Source organism: Xenopus tropicalis, chromosome 4 (genome assembly GCF_000004195.4).
Source record: "Xenopus tropicalis strain Nigerian chromosome 4, UCB_Xtro_10.0, whole genome shotgun sequence".
Lineage (NCBI taxonomy): Eukaryota > Metazoa > Chordata > Amphibia > Anura > Pipidae > Xenopus > Xenopus tropicalis.
Window position 1 is genome coordinate 153,588,742 of NC_030680.2, and position 7,676 is coordinate 153,596,417.

The following is a 7,676-nucleotide window of genomic DNA, read 5'->3' on the forward strand; positions in this document are numbered from 1 at the left end:
CGCGCTCTAACAGAGAGACATCACCCCCGTGCGTATCAATAGAGTGACGCGCTCTAACAGAGAGACATCACCCCCGTGCGTATCAATAGAGTGACGCGCTCTAACAGAGAGACATCACCCCCGTGCGTATCAATAGAGTGACGCGCTCTAACAGAGAGACATCACCCCCGTGCGTATCAATAGAGTGACGCGCTCTAACAGAGAGACATCACCCCCGTGCGTATCAATAGAGTGACGCGCTCTAACAGAGAGACATCACCCCCGTGCGTATCAATAGAGTGACGCGCTCTAACAGAGAGACATCACCCCCGTGCGTATCAATAGAGTGACGCGCTCTAACAGAGAGACATCACCCCCGTGCGTATCAATAGAGTGACGCGCTCTAACAGAGAGACATCACCCCCGTGCGTATCAATAGAGTGACGCGCTCTAACAGAGAGACATCACCCCCGTGCGTATCAATAGAGTGACGCGCTCTAACAGAGAGACATCACCCCCGTGCGTATCAATAGAGTGACGCGCTCTAACAGAGAGACATCACACACACAGCTCCCTGAGGTTGGTAAGTGGTTGGTTTAACACAATTATAGAAGTGATTTATCTGCTACCCATCATGCAGTGCGAGCCTTCCCTAATACTTATAGGGAGTCACCAGAATAGACTGATCCTCTATTGGTTCTGTTCTGACCCAGGGAGGAGCGCGCAGTAATTGTATGAGGGATTTGGATCAGATACGGGAAGAGTCTGTAACGGAGTCGATTGGGGCCTTGAATGGTTGCTACGGTGATGTTTCCCTCCCACTATTCCTGCCCAAGAACCGACTCACCCGTAGGGACCCGGGGCCGTTGTGCTGATCCGGAGACTCCATCCATAGCAAGTACTCCCTACGGAGATTCCAGCACCGGGGTAGCCATCTTGGGATCTGACAGTAACCAATGGATACACGTGTTGCCTAATGAAGGCCCCGGCAACGGCAACTCGACCAATGGCCAGTGATCCCCCTTGGGACCTTGGCTGTTGTTCTGAGTTTTGGGATACCGTGCGTGACAGTGTCCCAGAAGCCCCCCCCCCCAGCCCACGTGTCCCAGAAGCCCCCCTCCCCGGCCCGCGTGTCCCAGAAGCCCCCCTCCCCGGCCCGCGTGTCCCAGAAGCCCCCCCCCGGCCCGCGTGTCCCAGAAGCCCCCCCCCCGGCCCGCGTGTCCCAGAAGCCCCCCCCGGCCCGCGTGTCCCAGAAGCCCCCCTCCCCGGCCCACGTGTCCCAGAAGCCCCCCTCCCTGGCCCACGTGTCCCAGAAGCCCCCCCCCGGCCCGCGTGTCCCAGAAGCCCCCCCCCGCGTGTCCCAGAAGCCCCCCTCCCTGGCCCACGTGTCCCAGAAGCCCCCCCCCGGCCCGCGTTGTCCCAGAAGCCCCCCCCGGCCCGCGTGTCCCAGAAGCCCCCCCCCGGCCCGCGTGTCCCAGAAGCCCCCCCCCGGCCCGCGTGTCCCAGAAGCCCCCCTCCCTGGCCCACGTGTCCCAGAAGCCCCCCCCCCCCCCTGGCCCACGTGTCCCAGAAGCCCCCCCCGGCCCGCGTGTCCCAGAAGCTCCCAGCCTGCCTAGACGCCCATCAGAAGTTCCTACAGTTTGGTTGATGGCCCAACCCTTCCAGTATGGGGCGTTACCATTTGGCCTTTCCGCGTCACCAAGAATTATCACAAAAGTCCTGGCTCCTCCCACTGCTTCCATCAGAGTTGGTAGAACTCTAAGCCTATTGGCGCGTTGATAAAAGCAAAGACCCCTCAAGCCTCGGACGTTCATGTTATTATACTCCCCCTCCCAGAGGCTGAAGTTTCTAGTAGGGGGATCACACACATGTCGGGGTTCAAGATTTTTCTTCCACAAGACTTTTGAGGTGGTCACTTCATCAACCTTCTAAAGGGGAAGACATTAAAGCCACCAGCTTGGATCCACTTTACCCCAGATACCAGCCAATGAGGCGGGGGAGCCAACCTGGGGAATCCTATGCCTGGGGGGGGGGGGGGGGGCTCAAGTCTTGTTGTATTGGAGAGAGTTGGCAGTTTGTGTTGCCAGTTTGTGTTGCTCTACTGAACTTCAAGCATCAGTTGAGGGACAAACCTGCTGAATGGAGACAACATGGCCGATATTGGGCCAATCATGGAGGAACAAGGGGCAAGTTACTTCTGCCAATCAGAGGATTCAGGGAGCTGCTCCCTAGGTAGGAACAGAACCAATAGCGCTGCTCCCTGGGTAGGAACAGAACCAATAGCGCTGCTCCCTGGGTAGGAACAGAACCAATAGAGCCGCTCCCTGGGTAGGAACAGAACCAATAGCGTTGCTCCCTGGGTAGGAACAGAACCAATAGAGCCGCTCCCTGGGTAGGAACAGAACCAATAGCGTTGCTCCCTGGGTAGGAACAGAACCAATAGCGCTGCTCCCTGGGTAGGAACAGAACCAATAGCGTTGCTCCCTGGGTAGGAACAGAACCAATAGCGCTGCTCCCTGGGTAGGAACAGAACCAATAGCGTTGCTCCCTGGGTAGGAACAGAACCAATAGAGCTGCTCCCTGGGTAGGAACAGAACCAATAGAGCCGCTCCCTGGGTAGGAACAGAACCAATAGCGCCGCTCCCTGGGTAGGAACAGAACCAATAGCGTTGCTCCCTGGGTAGGAACAGAACCAATAGCGTTGCTCCCTGGGTAGGAACAGAACCAATAGAGCTGCTCCCTGGGTAGGAACAGAACCAATAGAGCTGCTCCCTGGGTAGGAACAGAACCAATAGCGCCGCTCCCTGGGTAGGAACAGAACCAATAGCGTTGCTCCCTGGGTAGGAACAGAACCAATAGCGCTGCTCCCTGGGTAGGAACAGAACCAATAGCGTTGCTCCCTGGGTAGGAACAGAACCAATAGCGCTGCTCCCTGGGTAGGAACAGAACCAATAGCGTTGCTCCCTGGGTAGGAACAGAACCAATGGCGCTGCTCCCTGGGTAGGAACAGAACCAATAGTGCTGCTCCCTGGGTAGGAACAGAACCAGTAGCGTTGCTCCCTGGGTAGGAACAGAACCAATAGCGCTGCTCCCTGGGTAGGAACAGAACCAATAGCGCCGCTCCCTGGGTAGGAACAGAACCAATAGCGTTGCTCCCTGGGTAGGAACAGAACCAATAGCGTTGCTCCCTGGGTAGGAACAGAACCAATAGCGTTGCTCCCTGGGTAGGAACAGAACCAATAGCGTTGCTCCCTGGGTAGGAACAGAACCAATAGCGCCGCTCCCTGGGTAGGAACAGAACCAATAGCGCCGCTCCCTGGGTAGGAACAGAACCAATAGCGTTGCTCCCTGGGTAGGAACAGAACCAATAGCGCTGCTCCCTGGGTAGGAACAGAACCAATAGCGTTGCTCCCTGGGTAGGAACAGAACCAATAGTGCTCCTCCCTGGGTCAGAACAGAACCAATAGCGCCGCTCCCTAGGTAGGAACAGAACCAATAGCACCGCTCCCTGGGTAGGAACAGAACCAATAGCGCCGCTCCCTGGGTAGGAACAGAACCAATAGCGCTGCTCCCTGGGTAGGAACAGAACCAATAGAGCTGCTCCCTGGGTAGGAACAGAACCAATAGAGCTGCTCCCTGGGTAGGAACAGAACCAATAGAGCTGCTCCCTGGGTAGGAAACAGAACCAATAGAGCTGCTCCCTGGGTAGGAACAGAACCAATAGAGCCGCTCCCTGGGTAGGAACAGAACCAATAGCGTTGCTCCCTGGGTAGGAACAGAACCAATAGCGTTGCTCCCTGGGTAGGAACAGAACCAATAGCGTTGCTCCCTGGGTAGGAACAGAACCAATAGCGTTGCTCCCTGGGTAGGAACAGAACCAATAGCGTTGCTCCCTGGGTAGGAACAGAACCAATAGCGTTGCTCCCTGGGTAGGAACAGAACCAATAGCGCTGCTCCCTGGGTAGGAACAGAACCAATAGCGTTGCTCCCTGGGTAGGAACAGAACCAATAGAGCCGCTCCCTGGGTAGGAACAGAACCAATAGCGTTGCTCCCTGGGTAGGAACAGAACCAATAGCGCTGCTCCCTGGGTAGGAACAGAACCAATAGCGTTGCTCCCTGGGTAGGAACAGAACCAATAGCGCTGCTCCCTGGGTAGGAACAGAACCAATAGCGTTGCTCCCTGGGTAGGAACAGAACCAATAGAGCTGCTCCCTGGGTAGGAACAGAACCAATAGCGCTGCTCCCTGGGTAGGAACAGAACCAATAGCGCCGCTCCCTGGGTAGGAACAGAACCAATAGCGTTGCTCCCTGGGTAGGAACAGAACCAATAGCGCTGCTCCCTGGGTAGGAACAGAACCAATAGCGTTGCTCCCTGGGTAGGAACAGAACCAATAGCGCTGCTCCCTGGGTAGGAACAGAACCAATAGCGTTGCTCCCTGGGTAGGAACAGAACCAATGGCGCTGCTCCCTGGGTAGGAACAGAACCAATAGTGCTGCTCCCTGGGGTAGGAACAGAACCAGTAGCGCTGCTCCCTGGGTAGGAACAGAACCAATAGAGCCGCTCCCTGGTAGGAACAGAACCAATAGCGTTGCTCCCTGGGTAGGAACAGAACCAATAGCGCTGCTCCCTGGGTAGGAAGAGAACCAATAGCGCCGCTCCCTGGGTAGGAACAGAACCAATAGCTGCTCCCTGGGTAGGAACAGAACCAATAGCTGCTCCCTGGGTAGGAATAGAACCAATAGCGCTGCTCCCTGGGTAGGAACAGAACCAATAGCTGCTCCCTGGGTAGGAATAGAACCAATAGCTGCTCCCTGGGTAGGAACAGAACCAATAGCTGCTCCCTGGGTAGGAATAGAACCAATAGCTGCTCCCTGGGTAGGAATAGAACCAATAGCGCTGCTCCCTGGGTAGGAACAGAACCAATAGCTGCTCCCTGGGTAGGAATAGAACCAATAGCTGCTCCCTGGGTAGGAATAGAACCAATAGCGCTGCTCCCTGGGTAGGAACAGAACCAATAGCTGCTCCCTGGGTAGGAATAGAACCAATAGCTGCTCCCTGGGTAGGAACAGAACCAATAGCTGCTCCCTGGGTAGGAACAGAACCAATAGCTGCTCCCTGGGTAGGAATAGAACCAATAGCGCTGCTCCCTGGGTAGGAACAGAACCAATAGCTGCTCCCTGGGTAGGAATAGAACCAATAGCTGCTCCCTGGGTAGGAACAGAACCAATAGCTGCTCCCTGGGTAGGAATAGAACCAATAGCGCCGCTCCCTGGGTAGGAACAGAACCAATAGCTGCTCCCTGGGTAGGAACAGAACCAATAGCTGCTCCCTGGGTAGGAATAGAACCAATAGCGCTGCTCCCTGGGTAGGAACAGAACCAATAGCTGCTCCCTGGGTAGGAATAGAACCAATAGCTGCTCCCTGGGTAGGAACAGAACCAATAGCTGCTCCCTGGGTAGGAATAGAACCAATAGCTGCTCCCTGGGTAGGAACAGAACCAATAGCTGCTCCCTGGGTAGGAACAGAACCAATAGCTGCTCCCTGGGTAGGAATAGAACCAATAGCGCCGCTCCCTGGGTAGGAAGAGAACCAATAGCTGCTCCCTGGGTAGGAACAGAACCAATAGCTGCTCCCTGGGTAGGAATAGAACCAATAGCGCTGCTCCCTGGGTAGGAACAGAACCAATAGCGCTGCTCCCTGGGTAGGAACAGAACCAATAGCGCTGCTCCCTGGGTAGGAACAGAACCAATAGAGCTGCTCCCTGGGTAGGAACAGAACCAATAGAGCTGCTCCCTGGGTAGGAACAGAACCAATAGCGCTGCTCCCTGGGTAGGAACAGAACCAATAGAGCTGCTCCCTGGGTAGGAACAGAACCAATAGAGCTGCTCCCTGGGTAGGAACAGAACCAATAGAGCTGCTCCCTGGGTAGGAACAGAACCAATAGAGCTGCTCCCTGGGTAGGAACAGAACCAATAGCGCTGCTCCCTGGGTAGGAACAGAACCAATAGAGCTGCTCCCTGGGTAGGAACAGAACCAATAGAGCTGCTCCCTGGGTAGGAACAGAACCAATAGAGCTGCTCCCTGGGTAGGAACAGAACCAATAGCGCTGCTCCCTGGGTAGGAACAGAACCAATAGAGCTGCTCCCTGGGTAGGAACAGAACCAATAGCGCTGCTCCCTGGGTAGGAACAGAACCAATAGCGCTGCTCCCTGGGTAGGAACAGAACCAATAGCGCTGCTCCCTGGGTAGGAACAGAACCAATAGAGCTGCTCCCTGGGTAGGAACAGAACCAATAGAGCTGCTCCCTGGGTAGGAACAGAACCAATAGCGCTGCTCCCTGGGTAGGAACAGAACCAATAGCGCTGCTCCCTGGGTAGGAACAGAACCAATAGCGCTGCTCCCTGGGTAGGAACAGAACCAATAGAGCTGCTCCCTGGGTAGGAACAGAACCAATAGAGCTGCTCCCTGGGTAGGAACAGAACCAATAGCGCTGCTCCCTGGGTAGGAACAGAACCAATAGAGCTGCTCCCTGGGTAGGAACAGAACCAATAGCGCTGCTCCCTGGGTAGGAACAGAACCAATAGAGCTGCTCCCTGGGTAGGAACAGAACCAATAGAGCTGCTCCCTGGGTAGGAACAGAACCAATAGAGCTGCTCCCTGGGTAGGAACAGAACCAATAGCGCTGCTCCCTGGGTAGGAACAGAACCAATAGAGCTGCTCCCTGGGTAGGAACAGAACCAATAGAGCTGCTCCCTGGGTAGGAACAGAACCAATAGCGCTGCTCCCTGGGTAGGAACAGAACCAATAGAGTTGCTCCCTGGGTAGGAACAGAACCAATAGCGCTGCTCCCTGGGTAGGAACAGAACCAATAGAGTTGCTCCCTGGGTAGGAACAGAACCAATAGCGCTGCTCCCTGGGTAGGAACAGAACCAATAGAGTTGCTCCCTGGGTAGGAACAGAACCAATAGCGCTGCTCCCTGGGTAGGAACAGAACCAATAGAGTTGCTCCCTGGGTAGGAACTGAACCAATAGCGCCGCTCCCTGGGTAGGAACAGAACCAATAGAGCTGCTCCCTGGGTAGGAACAGAACCAATAGCGCCGCTCCCTGGGTAGGAACAGAACCAATAGAGTTGCTCCCTGGGTAGGAACAGAACCAATAGCGCCGCTCCCTGGGTAGGAACAGAACCAATAGCGCCGCTCCCTGGGTAGGAACAGAACCAATAGCGCCGCTCCCTGGGTAGGAACAGAACCAATAGCGCTGCTCCCTGGGTAGGAACAGAACCAATAGCGCTGCTCCCTGGGTAGGAACAGAACCAATAGCGCCGCTCCCTGGGTAGGAACAGAACCAATAGAGCCGCTCCCTGGGTAGGAACAGAACCAATAGCGCTGCTCCCTGGGTAGGAACAGAACCAATAGAGCTGCTCCCTGGGTAGGAACAGAACCAATAGCGCTGCTCCCTGGGTAGGAACAGAACCAATAGAGCTGCTCCCTGGGTAGGAAACAGAACCAATAGTGCTGCTCCCTGGGTAGGAACAGAACCAATAGAGCTGCTCCCTGGGTAGGAACAGAACCAATAGCGCCGCTCCCTGGGTAGGAACAGAACCAATAGCTGCTCCCTGGGTAGGAACAGAACCAATAGAGCTGCTCCCTGGGTAGGAAACAGAACCAATAGCGCTGCTCCCTGGGTAGGAAACA